This window comes from Cervus elaphus, chromosome 23, assembly GCF_910594005.1.
Source record: "Cervus elaphus chromosome 23, mCerEla1.1, whole genome shotgun sequence".
NCBI classification, from domain to species: Eukaryota; Metazoa; Chordata; class Mammalia; order Artiodactyla; family Cervidae; genus Cervus; species Cervus elaphus.
Genome location: NC_057837.1, coordinates 37,813,800 through 37,829,175, shown reverse-complemented (window position 1 = coordinate 37,829,175; position 15,376 = coordinate 37,813,800). Strand labels below are relative to the sequence as shown.

The window sequence follows — 15,376 nt, the reverse complement described above, 5'->3', positions numbered from 1 at the left end:
ACACAAAGGCCATGGGGATGGCCTTCAGTGAGTTTTGTGAAAATAAGAATTAGATGGAGATAAGGTGGTAGGGGGCATTAGGTGAAATAAAACAATGAAACACTTGCATTCAGGGAATCAATGTGATTTCTGAGAGGGAGGGGAGGACCCATCACAGACTAGTTTTCTGGAGGCACCATAGTGTGGAGGAAAAGTTAAAATTTTACATAACCTCCTTCTCCTTCTGCCTCTGTAACCCAGCTTGCTCCTTACAAAGTCTAGATCAGGTAGGTCTCAGAAAGTGGGGACTCAGAATACTAGGAACTGGAGTTTATCTCACTCACCCTTGTCCTGCTCTTTGCAATCGCCCTAGCCCCTGCAAACCCGCAAACCTGCTTAATCATTCCTGTCCCTGTATAAAAAACTCTGTAACGCCTTTGTTCAGGGCTCGGAGGCCCGGAGTAATAAACCTGAGTTCTCCAACTCTCTGAGTGTGGTGCTTGTACTGGTTTCTGCAACATTTCCGGAGGCCCCAGCGAGATTCCAACCATGCCGGCCCCTTGAGCCGCCAGACTGGTGGCTTGTGAAGGAACCCCTAGATGAACGAGGAGGTGCACCAGCTGATGGTGTTCCGGGTTCTTTCGGATCCGTGTTCTGACTCTCCGGACGGCTGAGCCCCGACCGGACTCATTGGAGGGACGGACCAACTCACCAGGAAGGGCCACCGGAAAAAGTAAGGCTCCGGGCCGGTCCCCAGGCAGGGACCTCCTCCAATGGGTAGAAGAGGAGGCTGATCACTTCCCTGGGCTCCCAAGAAGGGGGCATCAGATAGGGAGAATTGGGGACTCGGGAGGAAGGGAGGCATTGTGATAGCCTCTGAATGACTGTGAATGCGTGATTGCTGATTGAATGGAGTGAGAGAATTTTTTTTTTTTTTTTTTTTTTGGAAACTGCAAAGCCAATTCTTTTTACATATACAATTAAAAACAACTAGCTTGTTAAAAGGCCTGCCTAGGAAAAAACTTGAAGTTAACCCTTTCCATGTCCTTGAAATACACAATCAACTTTGCCTGAGACCTTAGTCTTGGACAAATTAGAACTTCAAGCAAAGAAAAAGAGGTGTCAAACAGATATTTTAAATCTCAAACAAAAAACTATAAGATCTCTGTCAGTCTTTCTGTCTAGATTTATGTATGTCTCAGTGTATGGCTTTTGTTTTTTTCTGATAATATTGTTGAAGTTGTAAATGAGTTCTAATTTAATTGGCCTAAAGAAAAGTAAGTGCTTACAAATAAAACAATTCTAAATACAGGAAAAATTAGCCTAAATAAATCTCAGGTTCACATGAACTGGGAAATATTCAATATTAAATATCTAGTATTAATGTTTGCTAATCTAATAAAGAAGTAAGATGTATGTTTTTAATACAAAAGGTATAAAAAATAAAATTATATTTTATAAAGGGAAAAGAAAGTAGGTCTGACTTACAGGTGGCTATTACAGAAAGTGATTAACAAAGTTTGTGGAAAGTGGACCCTAAAAAGTTTTGTACATGATTAGGACTGACTAAGTTTAAAATAAATTTAATTAAGCTTACCTAAATGAGTTTAAAGTAAGCTAGTGCAAAACTTGAATTTGGCTTTTCTCTCTGTTAAGAGGACATACTTTCTTTAGATGTTGAACTGCTTTTATTAATAGATTTAAGTTTCTTTACCTCTTAATTCATCTGTTCTGTATTTACCTCTGAAATCTTTTGTTAACTTTGGCTAAGTAAATAACTATTATTTCACAGTAACGTATATGATCCCACCTGACTGAGTGTTATAAACCCTTTTGATATTTATCAACAAAACTTCCTAAATAATTTGACTTCCAGCTAACTTTGGGGTGCTTCAGAGGGCCCCTGAGACATCCCAAAGAGCTATTAAGCTACCTGAGTTCATTGGATATGTTAAATTACATGGGAAGTACTGTTAAAAGAGTGAAAAATCTTTTTAGGTTATACTGTATGGTTGATGTTACTAATGTAGATATCCTAAAATTATGTGAATTTCATATAGATCTGATATACCCTGATAAAATATGGTCAATTATAATTCTAGTTATCATATGAAACTGTTATGACCAGGTTTCTTTCTCAATTGCAACAGAATCAGATTTTAAACATGCCTTCTATGGTTTTATTCTCATGTCTTTAGAAAAATACTACTAGTTTTTCAAGATTTACAGAAAAGACTTTCTAAGATTAAGTAGGTAAACAAATTTTGTTATGAACAGTAAGCTGGTGCCAGACTGGAAATTGGTCTCTCTATTTAGAGAACAAAGTTTTCTTAGAATGCAGCTTTCGATAACAGATTATGGATATTTTTGCCTTTAAGTGATTTATATTTGTTTTAAAAATCTTCTTGCTACTTTGATAAAGTAAATAAACATTATTTAAGATTATGGTACATGTAGACAAAGCTCATTCTGCTTCAACAACAGCAACAAAATAATCCCTCATGGTTAGGCTTTTGCTATCCTGATGTCCTTCAAACATGGTAAGAGTCTGCTCCTAAATTGGGAAATTAAAAATGGATAAACAACAGCTGAAAACCAAAGAGCCAGGGCTGTGGGAAATCCAAGAGCTCCCTGACAGACCTCATTTTTATTTGATGGGTTAAAGCCTTCCCTGGATACAGGGTTGATGCCCTCACAATGAGTTCTCCAAAAAAAGAAAAAATTGTTTCACTAAACATTAAGTTCTAGTTTTGTTAATTAAGGTCTGTGTTTACTAAGACTTGTGAGATAGGTCCTTGTTATGTTATATTGCTAAAAGCTTTAAATAAGTTATTAAAAAGACACTCTAAGATGGTTTCTAAAGCTTATCTCGGTAACCAATCTTTGGATAAAGGTCAGATGCTTCATGATGTACAACCAGGAGATGAACTCTTGGCTATAATCATTTAACTGAGTCAGATGACCTGGGGTATACCGGGCTATATCCAATGAACATTCTTGGCTTAAATTCTTCCTTGTGACCTTACTAATAACTGCTAGCTTTATTATTTTCTATGTAGCTTGTTTCAGAAGATTATTTCTTACATTACCAAATGTGTGACTGAGCTTGTGATGAAATGCTGATATGATGTTCCATATGAGATCAATAATTGTAATAATGTAACTCTAGATTTGGGAAGAAGCAACAAGAGGAAATATTTTCCTGGACCAAGAGGCTAGTAAGACAAGTATGGTCCAGAGACTTTTGCTACTTACAAAGCCTGGTCTAGTGACAACACATTGAGTGGCCTGTCAATGGAATCTTTGTTAGACCTGGGAATGAGCCTTCCCAGCACCGCAGGACACAATGACCATGCAATGCCCCCAAAACATGGTCAAATATGTGGCCATGAAGGGGCCCTGCAGACTGGAAGTTGGCCCTTGCCAGCTGCCTCTACAAAGATTAAATCATGACCACTACAAGATGCTGACCTTCAACACCCCCTTGAAAGGAGTTCAGGGTGGAGACAAAAAGTAAGGCACTCTGTACTCTGGAAAAAACCTGGAAAAACAGGCCTTCAGATAGATGTTTACAGGTAAAGATTTTTATGAGTCCAAATTCTTGCATCTTCTCATACCTAGGGAAACGCTAATGTCATGAATCAGTGTCTTGACCTGGTTCTGCTGGCTAGCCCCTCAGCAGCTTTCCTACTTCTATTAATCTTTGGGCCAAATATCTTTAACTTTCTGGTCAAGTTTGTTTCTCCAAGTAGCAGTACGAGAAGAACATCCCCTGGCCAACACCCAGACAATGCTGGAACAAGCTGCCTTATCATCCTGTTGATTCTCATTGCCCTCCATTAATGCACCCCAAGATCCTCAGGCTGTTCTCCCTTTGTAGATCTTATCTGGGAGACCACCCCAGTAATAGAAAACCTCAACGGAGACCACCAACAACTAGCTGACCTGGAGATGTGCCGATACCTCCAGGCCCTGGAAAAGTCTTCCTGCCATATCGCCTGAGAAACCTTAAAAAGGACAGCCATTCCTTTGGGCAATTGGGTTCATCTCTATCATCCATGAGATGAGATATGGGTTAAAGTTTAAAAGAAAGAATCACTTCAGCCAGTTTAAACAGGCCCTCACACAGTTGTCCTGGCAACCCCTGCTGCTATTAAAGTTATAGATGTCATCCCTTGGATCCACCACACCAGAGTCAAGAAGGCAGTGGCTTCCTGGGATGAGGACACCTGGAAAGCAGTTCAGGACCCCAAAAACCTCCTCCAGGTCTGGTTCCGAAGACAATGGCTCTCACCCATGAAGGACGCTGAGCCCTGCTCTGGTCACTTCAGAAACTGCCTAGTCCACGCGCGGCCGAAGCTTGAGGATTCTTCAGTCTTGCTCCAGCCACACTCTGACAGCTGGCTGGTCAATGCATGGCAAAGCTTGAGGATCTGGCTATCAAAATATCGATGGAGTTTCATTGTCAACCCTGACCTCTATCCCTAATTGGTATCATTGCTGTGCTTTCCATTACAGGACCAGGTAGACTCGCTGGCTTTTACGAACTAGGAGGGTTTTACAGAATAGGAGAGGGCTAGACCTACTGACAGCTGAAAAGAGAGGACACTGTCTCTTTTTAAATGAAGAATGAAGAATGCTGCTTCTACATAAAACAATCAGAAATAGTCAGGGACATGGCCCAACAGCTAAGAAAACAAATCATAAAAAGGAGAGAGAAACTAGCTAATTCCTGGGGTAATTAGAACAATATCTGAAACTGGGCATTGTCGCTTTTCCCTTTAACAGATCCTCTTTTCATGATCTTTGCAGTGCTCTTGTTTGGCCCTCGTATTCTCAATGTGGTTACCAGTTCATAACCTCTCGGATTGAATCCACAAAGTTACATATGGTAATAGCTCAATGTAGCCCCCTAAGCGATGGGGAACTGTGAGGGTCCTACCAGAACATGAGATGCTGCTTTCTACAGTGAGTGATAGAAGCATCAAGAGGGGGGAATGAAGAGGAAAAGTTAAAATTTTACATAACTTCCTGCTCCTTCTGCCTCCGTAACCCAGCTTGCTCCTTACAAAGTGTAGATAGGTCTCAGAAAGTGGGGACTCACAATACTAAGAACTGGAGCTTATCTCACTCGCCCCTGTCCTGCTCTTTGCAATCGCTCTAGCTCCTGCAAACCTGCAAACCAGCTTAATCATGCTTGTCTGTGTATAAAAAACTCTGTAACCCCTTTGTTCGGGGCTCAGAGCTTGGAGTGTTAACTCTTCTGGGCCCGCCAGCATAATAAGCCTGAGTTCTCCAACTCTCCAAGTGTGGGGCTTGGTTTCTCGAGTACTGCTTTCTGCGACAACAACAGCCACTTTTGTTGACAGTCCTGAACTATCATATTTGGGAATCAGCCAAAAACAAAACATCAAAAACAAGAAAAAAAGAAAAACCTGCCTGACAAGCCAGCAAGTCTACAACAAAGTTCTAGAAAGTGAGTGAGGGAACCTCGAAGATAAATTGGTGCTATCTTTGCCCATGATGACACTTCATCTGGAGACAGTCAGATTGAACCCCAAGCCCTTAGATGGAAATGAAACTTAGGAGCTGAATCAGGAGGCTCCTGGCAACAGCTGGGCTTTGTCCCCAAAGGGAAACTTTCTTTCCACTTGGGCAAAAATGAACTCATCATGCAGTAGCTGTAGCTGAACATCTACATGCTTCAGGACTATGTAAATGGGTAAAAGGGTGTGTTCTGGGTGATGTTAAATTTTCACAATTATATTTTGTTGCCAAACGTTCATTTTTCCTTCCGCCATGTTCCCCAGTATATTGGAGCAATGTGTTTGTGGGAGTGAAATTCCAGGCACCAACCTCTTGTAAAGGAACCGAAGCCTCTCTGCCTCAGAGGGTGTCTCTCTTCCAGGGTCTGAATCATGGGGAAATGGTGTGAGGGCAGAAAGGACCCTTGGAGGGTGTTTATCTCAGAGGCTCATTCACCAGACCCCATCCCATAAAAGATCCTTGCCACTGTTGCCACAGCCCAGCCTGGAGCCCCCCAGGACCAATCCTTCAGCCTCCCACAGACCGTGAAGCTGCACACCACTTTCCAACAGATTCACTCTCACTTACATGATCCAGAATCAATTTCAGTTGCCTACACCCATGAACTCAGATACGGGAAGAGGGAAAACAGAAGACTCCACATTAGGAGTGAAGCTGGAAGGGGGTGAATAGAGAGACCACAGGCGTGACTGAAAACCCTCCCCTTCCTTGCTGCCCTGGGAGGTGAAGGAGGCTGCGGCTGAGCGATTCCTCACCTCCCTGCTCCACCCGTGGACACAGGAAGGCCTGAGCTCATTCACCAGAAGACTTCTTAATTCTGCAAGAAACTGTCCATGTAGAGAAATAGTGGGTGTGCCATTTGCTCTGTGACTTCTTTGTGAGGAGTGGGGAGTCCAACAAGAGACATTCACTGTGATACAGTTAACCCCTACCCCTTGAAAGTGAAGTGAAAGTGTTTGTCGCTCAGGCGTATCCGACTCATTGTGATCCTGCAGACTGTAACCCGCCAGGCTCCTCTGTCCATGGGATTCTCTAGGCTAGAATAGAGGAGCAGATTGCCATTTCCTACTCCAAGCAATCTTCCCCACCCAGGGAATGAACCCGCATCTCTTTACCACTGAAACACTGGGAAGCCCTTAATTTACTACCTCAAGCCTCAATTCTATTTAGATTCTTCACAGGTTGGACACCCCAAACCTGAATTTCTTCGTCCTGACTATTCTTCACAAATTTACTGTTTCTTTGTCTAAAAAGTATAAAAGCTGCCTGCTTTGGCCACTTCTTAGGTCCCACGGGTTCTATGAGACCTCCATGTGCATGAATTAAATTTTGTTTCTTTTTCTCCCATTAATCTGTCTCAAGTCCATGTTAGTATTAGGCCAGTCATGGAAACCTGAGAGCAGAAGAAGGGAGCTTTCTTCCTCCCCTACACTCTCAACCTGTAAAGAGCCACCAAGTGCCCCCTCTCAAAGCTTCTGGTTATTGGAGCTTCCAGTCCAGGGACTGGAGCTGGCCTGCCCATCCTGAATGCCCATTTCCCATTTTGGCCCCACACCCAAGTCTACACCTGCTCTGCTCTCAGGTGGGGGCCTGGCCTGGTCTCCCCTGACGGGGGCTGGCCCCATCATATAGACTGATGTTGGAGAACTCCGAAGCTTGTTCCCGGAAGCATGAGAACAGGAAGATGTTCTCAGATTCCATCTTTTCCAATCACAGTGGAGGAAGGGCTGTCACAACATCACTTCAAGCTCAGACCAAGTGCATTCTAATGAAGAGGCTAACTTCATTTCCACAAAATTAATTTTTAATTCCATAAATTAGTTTTTAATGGGGACCAGCGATGCTTTGGAATGCCATGCTCGCCGGACAGCATTCTCTTTGTAACTCAGAAGCACCACAGTGTGACTTGAGGGGTCTATAGTTTTGCACCTTGTGTTATTAAAAACCAAGAATCCTAAGACTGCGGAGTGCTTTCTGAATCATGTCCTCATAGAAGATCACAGTTACAGTTCCAAGAGGGATGAACACCTTTAAGACATATATTTTCACTTGTTACACAAAAAACTAGATAACAGTGTTTCCCCTACAATGGTGCCATATACTGCCATCAGCGGCTTTTGTGTTTTGGTTCTTGTCCAATCCTAACTTGCATTTAAACCTAATTTTTACATAATAGTAATCACACCATAGATAAAATTGAGCACCTTTTCTTTATTGAGTATCTGACCATAAGAATTTTAATACATTGCTACATAGCTCTCATCTTTTCATTTTTAATGGCTTCCTCAACATTCCATAGAGGAATGTACCATAACTTACACAACGAGTTCCCTCTTAGTGGTCATTTAATTATTTTCTATTATAAGTGAAATTGCCATGAGCAGAGAGATGAGGTTATAAACTATTTTTAAAGACCTCTGGGGAAGGTTTCAGTGTTACAATTCTACGTGTGATAAAGCTCTTAATGTCAGAGAAGTATTTCCTAGCATCTATAATCTTCCCTCACATTATAACTAAAAGACCACTTTTATTCTCTTTTCTTCTTCCTATGAATTGTAACCTTTCACAGACGATTCCTTTCATTACCACTTAGATGTAGGACCAATGACACGCATACAACTTAACCATGGCTTCTCGCCTTTTCCATAAAAATATATATATATATATATATATATATATATATATATATATATAAAACATACAGTTAGCTTTGGTATTTAGTTTTAGAATGCTCGTCCAAGTTGGTTCATTGACTTAAACATTTATACAAATAAAAAAATATGAGAAAGCAGGTGTGTGTGTTACTGGGTATTATTTTATTACAAATGAACAGATGGATATTCTACGATTCAGGTTCAGGTTTTAAACCTTAATTGGAAACATGTACAAACACAGATTTTGCTGGAACAACTCCACCTACTGCCTTCCCTTCCTTGTATCTCTCCTCAAGGAAGAGATTTTCAGTCCACAAACGTTTTTGTGAATCTACAATATGCTAGTTACAGACGGTACTAGGGTGAGGCAGACATCCCTGCATGTTGGCATACTGTTTTACAAGTTGCATTAACAAGGTACTTTCACTACATTTAATCTTCCCTGGTGGCTCAGATGGCAAAGAATCTGCCTGTTATACAGGAGACCAGGGTTCGATCCCTGGGTAGGAAAGACCTCCTGGAGAAGGGATGGCAACCCACTCTGGCATTCTTGCCTGGAGAATCCCATGGAGAGAGGAATCTGGTGGGTTACAGTCCATGGGGTTGTAAAGAGTCAGACACAACTGAGCAACTAACACTTTCACTTTCAGTTTCAGGATAACTTCCCTGCTGGGCTGATAATTAAATAGCTGATAATTAGAACTCACTGTGCTGGGCAAGGGAGAGGCCAGGAGAAAGAGGGGCAATCTAGGGATCTGCCTCCAAAGGGTGGGAGAACGTCTAGGCTTGCAGTGAGCCTGGGAAGAAAAACCATAAAACACGGAACTAACGTGGTGCTGAGGGCACTGGTTTGTGATCTGTGATGCTATTGATTGTGTCACACTATGCTTTTCTGTGTCATGGGCGCGCTCAGTTGCTCAGTTGTGTCCAACATGTTGTGACCCCATGAACCATAGCCCAACAGGCCCCTCTGTCCATGGGATTCTCCAGGCATGAATACTGGAGTGGGTTGCCATGCCCTCCTCCAGGGGATCTTCCTGACCCAGGAATTGAACTCGAGTCTCTGGTGTCTTCTGCACTGGTAGGCAGACTCTTTACCAATGAGCCTATTACGGGTTGACCTGTGTCCCCTAGAAGATATGTTGAAGTTGTCACCCCTGGTAGCTCTGAAGGTGATTGAGTTTGAGGACGGGGCCGGTATAGATGTGATTAGTTCAGGTGAGGGCAGCCTGGGTCCTAATACAGTACGGCTGGTGTCCTCATAAGAAGAGGATGGAGACACACACACACACACCGTGGTGATGTTTATAGAGTATGTCATCAGGATAAACTCATCGCTGGGTCCATGAGTAGGACTTTAAATTCTCATCAGGCAGTTATTGCCAAATGTCCCCCAGAAAGCTTATATTGAATTGCATGCTCACTGACAGTGCATGAGAGTGCGGGGAACTTGAAAATGTGTGGCCCTCAGACACCCTAATGTGGCTATTCTGTTTTTGGGGCCTGGGGTGCCGCCTGGGAACCTGTACTTGAAGAGCTCCTAGAGGATCACACGGTGTGTCCTGGGCTGAGGTCTCTGGGAGACTCCAAACTCCAAGATCCCCACCTGGTTCGCTGGTGCATCAGTAATGAAGGAAGCAGAGGTTCCGAGCCTGGATGAACAAAGCAGTAGCCTCGGCCCTGGCCTCCGTGTCGCTCAAACTTTCCAGGTGATTCCTAAGAGCCTCGGGGCTTGAGCAGCTGTGTGCTAGACTCCTCTACCCCCCAGTTCTTGTCTCTTGACCCCGTCCTGACACATGCCAGAGAAATGAAATCGAACTAAGGATGAGAGAGGGACAAAGTGCATCTACACTAAGCAACTTCAAGACTGTCCTTTCTGGAGGAGACCAAGCCCAAACCCCTAAGAAAATACATTGTATTTGCTTACAAAGAATTAAATCTCTCCTTATTCATCTCAGGCTGCTTGCTGGGAGTGGGGGGACAGGAGGCTGGGAAGGGGTGGGGAGTGGGAGGAATATACAGAATGCAGCAAACTGTCCAAAAACACAGCTCTTAAAAATAAAAATTAATGCTGGAGAGGGTGTGGAGAAAAGGGAACACTCTTACACTGTTGGTGGGAATGCAAACTAGTACAGCCATTATGGAGAACAGTGTGGAGATTTCTTAAAAAACTGGAAATAGAACTGCCATATGACCCAGCAATCCCACTTCTGGGCATACACACTGAGGAATCCAGATCTGAAATAGACATGTGTACCCCAATGTTCATCGCAGCACTGTTTATGATAGCCAGGGCATGGAAGCAACCTAGATGCCCATCAGCAGACAAATGGATAAGGAAGCTGTGGTACATATACTCTGTGGAATATTACTCGGCCGTTAAAAAGAATTCATTTGAATCAGTTCTAATGAGATGGATGAAACTGGAGCCCATCATACAGAGTGAAGTAAGTCAGAAAGATAAAGACCAATACAGTATACTAACACATATATATGGAATTTAGAAAATTGGTAATGATAACCCTATATGCAAAACAGAAAAAGAGACACAGATGTACAGAACAGACTTTTGGACTCTGTGGGAGAAGGTGAGGGTGGGATGTTTCGAGAGAACAGCATCAAAACATGTATATTATCTAGGGTGAAACAGATCAGCAGCCCAGGTTGGATGCATGAGACAAGTGCTCGGGCCTGGTGCACTGGGAAGACCCAGAGGGATCGGGTGGAGAGGGAGGTGGGAGGGGGGGAACGGGATGGGGAACACATGTAAGTCCATGGCTGATTCGGGTCAATGTATGACAAAAACCACTACAATATTGTAAAGTAATTAGCCTCCAACTAATAAAAATATATGAAAAAAAAACAATAAAAAAAATTAAAACCCTCTTAATTTGTACAGTAAATTACCTAGCCTGTATCAGCTGAGGACTTTCTTTTCCTGATAGGTTCAGACAAAACAAAAATAGCTCTTCCAGAAACACTGTGCCCAATACATCAGCTGAAACATCCGTGGGTGGACTTGACATTGAGTCCACATGGGGTGCAGGGTGAAGGCTGGAGTCAGACAGCCCTCTGGCCCCTGGCCTGATTATCTGTCATGACTCTTCTGGGGTGGGGAAAGGACCCTCCTTTCTGGTGCATGAGATGCCAGAGCCGTGATGGGGGGCTGTCCTTTTAAGTTTTGAGCTGCTGGGGAGAATTGAAATATATTGAGTTGGGCTTCACCTCATGGGAAGGATGATATATAGCTTGACTTTTATTGAATATAAAATGTGGAAGAAGCGGCTGTGTGGCACTGTGGACAAGAGCTGGTCCTTGGGACAGACAGGTGTGAATTAGAGACTCTGATGTACCTACTGTTCACTATCATGAGATCTCAAGCAAGCTACAGAAACTATTTGAGGCTCAGTTTTTTTCACCTGTAAAATGGACGTGAGACCTAGTACTCACTCACACTGATTGAACTGTATGCCAAGAGGTGTTTTAGTCCTTTACATACATCATCTCAGATAATTTTCACAATCTTGGGGCAGAAGAGGGATTAGGAGTGAAGGAACAGAAAAATCATGCAGGGAGCCAAAGGAGGAGCCATGAGTCAGATCTGTTGCAGGTTGAATTATGACTCCCCGAAAAAATCCACATGTTAGTGCTCTAACTCCCAGTGTGTCAGAAGGTGATTGGTGTTTTGTTTTGTTTTGAGGAAGTGTCTTAAAAGAGATAATTCTATTAAAATGAGGTCACTAAGGTGAGCCTTAATCCAGTATGGCTGGTGTCCTTTATAAGAAGAGGAAATCTGAACAAGGACCCATGGAGGAATGATATAAAGGCAAGGGGTGAAGACAGCCACCTCCAACTCTTTGCAACCCCATGGACTGTAGCTGCCTGGTTGCTCGGTCCATGGAATTCTCCAGGCAAGAATACTGGAGTGGTTTGCCATTCCCTTCTCCAGGGCACCTTCCTGACCCAGGGATTGAACCTGGGTCTCCCTCAATGCAGGCAGATTCTTTACCATTTGAGCCACCAGGGAAGTCCCTCAAAGCAGCTCAGGGTGTCTTTAACTCACTCTTCCTGCTCTTAACTAGTGGAAGACAAATCAAGTTCAACATGGCGAGAGTAACCAGCTGAAGTCATTCCCATGGGTGTCTTAACTGCAGAAGACCCCCTGCAGGAAAAGCACGTAACCACCTCTCTCCCTGTGAATTTCCAAGGCAGCATGTTAGCTCTGTGTCTGAACCAAGGAGCTGAAAACAGCTCATCGAACAAGAAACCCAAAAAGGCCATCACTGCTGGATGAGGTGGGAGATTAGGGAAGAAGGGGACCACATAAACTCAGATATTCCAATTCATCGCTTTCCACCAACCTTTGGCCTTGGCTGTCAAGATCTGGAGGCAGAGGTCTGTGGAGGGAAGACTTGACCCAGGGGTGTCCTTCACTCGAGGTGGGGGCAGGGAGCCGGCAGAGAATATTCAGAGTCTGGCGGCTTAATTTCCTCCTTGAGCAGGCAGGTATGACTTCTCCGCAAGTCCAATTATAGGCAAATCACAGGGCTTAACTTTTCAAAGAACAGGGAGTTAAGCCATAACGATGGTTGAATGCACGGTATTGATCGCCCTCATTTAGAGAGGTTTGCCCATCTTTCAAGAATGAAGACAATCAATTGAGAAGAGAGGATACGGTTGTGTGCCTCCGGCCACAGTTCCAGTCGCTGCCTCTTGGTGACAAGATATTAACAAATTGCTATCTATCATCTAAAGCTGTGTATACAAGATATACTTTCAGCTAAGTCAATGTAATTAGGGAGGGATCGAAAGATGCTTCTAGCAGAGCGAAGGACAGATACCACAGATGGGAATGCCTGTAGGAGGTAAACTACAGCTGGAAGGTATGTGTAACGTCTTGATCTCAATCTTCCTCTTGATATTCTCTTTCCACAGAGAATGTCACAAGTTGAGTTTCGGGGATTTTATTACAAAAAAGAACGTTAAAATATGGTAGGAGCTGTGCCAGGTGTTGGGGCAGGGCTGGTCAGACTGGGGTACACTTGAGAGGATGACTTTCTGGGGGTCCCAGGGACCCCTAAATGCTATGTGGGATCACAATGATGTGACCCTTTCAATGAGGTTCTCCTGAGAAATGTGGAAAAGAAGCAAAGCAAGGCTCAGTGGCTTTAGCATATTCATAGTTTTTGGCTACACACATAAATGATGCAGAGTCTGCTGGCCAGGTGGCCAGCTCTGATTCCCACTGCAGGAGGGCAGAAGGACCTCAGGCTAACACAGAAGGCTCCCAGGAGGTCAGATGGAGGGAGGAGGAAGAGTGAGGCGAAGGCTCTGCCCTGTCCACGCCAGCTGCGGCCCCTCCAGGTGTCCTCCCACACGACTCGCCCACTCAGTGCTCTGTCTTCTTGGAAAGGCACTGAGGTAAGAAGTGAAGAGAAGCCAGCAGGGCCCACAGAGAAGGTGCTCATGGCACCCAGCTAGGAGGGAGTGGCTGCAGCCGAACCTAGAACACAGAGCTTCCAGAAACTTCCTCCCCTGCACAGCCTCCATGGTGATGCTGGTACCTGGTCTACTTCTGCTAATAGGCCAAACAGGGGATGCTGGGTAGGATGTCCCTAGGATTCCTAGTCCCCATTCTACGCTTGACTGGGGGTTCAGGAGTGTGCTTCTGGAAGGAACAGGTGAATCTGACAGCAGGTACAATGCAAGTCTCATGAATTATGTGTCTACTGCTGGTCGCCTCTTTAGGCAAAACTGCAGTGTCAGGGGCGCCTGGCTTGGTCCTATGGGTTTGTTACCTTCGCTTTGCTTCCATGATCACGGGGTACTGATGATACCCCAGCCCCGATGCTGCCCCACAAATGTGTGTGGGGACAAAGGGGGTATTGTGGGGAGGGTGGGTGCTTCTGTTCAAGTCATGGCTCTACCTGAGTGCTAAAGACCACACATTGTGGTGCAGTGAACCAGCCCTAGGACTCAGAACTGGAAAGAACAGGTTCAGTCCTGGTGTAAGGGGTTAGCTTCTTATTTGTGTGTTCTGAGGTAGGTCCCTCAGGTCTCTGAGTCATGATTTCCTCATCTAGGTCAGGGGTGTTTTGTAAATAAAGTTTGGCAAATGCCGTTTGTTTATCTCCTGCCTCTGGCTTCCTTCACTGTAATGGCAGCTTTGAGTGGTTGTAACTGAGGCCAAGGGCTTCCCTGGTGCCTCAGATGGTAAAGAATCCTCCTGGAATGCAGGGGACCTGGCTTTGATCCCTGGATCGGGAAGATTCCCTGGAGAAGGGAATGGCAATCCACTCCAGGCTCTTTGCTTGGAGAATTCCATGGACAGACCATGGGGTGGCATACGACTGAGTGACTGAGCAAGCATGAACAGCTGAGGCCATGGGGCTCACAAGTCTGAAGTAGGTGCTTCTGGCCCTTGCAGAAAGTTTGTGGGCCCCCCAGTGTATAGCACGGAGATGGTGGAATTCTTGACCAGACAGGCTGATGGTGAGGATCCTATGGAATGACCTTTCCTTGGTGGACACCATGTGGCACATGGTACATGTTACATGTTACTGTCTTTCAGAGGATGGATAACACGTCTATGGGATCCATCTCCTCTATGAGCATGGAAGCAGGGGCAGAATTCTGAGCAGTGGTGCAAATAGTGGGATGTGAGGGGCACAAAGAAAGCTTCTGGAGATGATTCAGATCACCTCCCCTGAACACGGGCACATTGACTGGGTGCCAGCCATGAAGAGTTAAGCCTTCAGCATCCAGATTATGTCTCTGCTTGAAAAGATTTGGAGAACAAGTCCTCTGGGGACGGCAACACATCCAGGTGTTACCACTTAGCAACACGTGTGCAGGAGCTCATTAGTGAGACGGCTTTTCTTGATGATGCTGACTGAGATTGGTGCAAGGAGGGAATGGGAGTTTATGGAAAAGGTCATTTTCAAATTCTTGGGCAGTTTCTTGCAAGTCGGGGAGAAGAGCTTACTGAAAGCAACAACAAAGGATGCAGAGCTTAGAACCGGGAGGCCCTGGAAGAGGGAGGATTAAGACAAAAGAGGTGAGAGGGCAGTGAAAACCCTCTAGACTTGTTTGCTTCCCGAGACATTCTTTATGCCCGGTGTGTCTTCAGCGTGGAAGGACGTGCTGACTGTTGATTAGCTATGACATTGGTTACATTGTTTCTTTATACATTTTCA

General features: G+C 44.4%; 1 protein-coding gene across 1 annotated transcript in view; it reads right to left on the bottom strand.

The window, feature by feature from the left end:
- The window catches only part of PCSK2 (proprotein convertase subtilisin/kexin type 2), a 232,919-nt gene that overhangs the window by 106,054 nt on the left and 111,489 nt on the right, over positions 1-15,376 (bottom strand). The window lies entirely within an intron of this gene.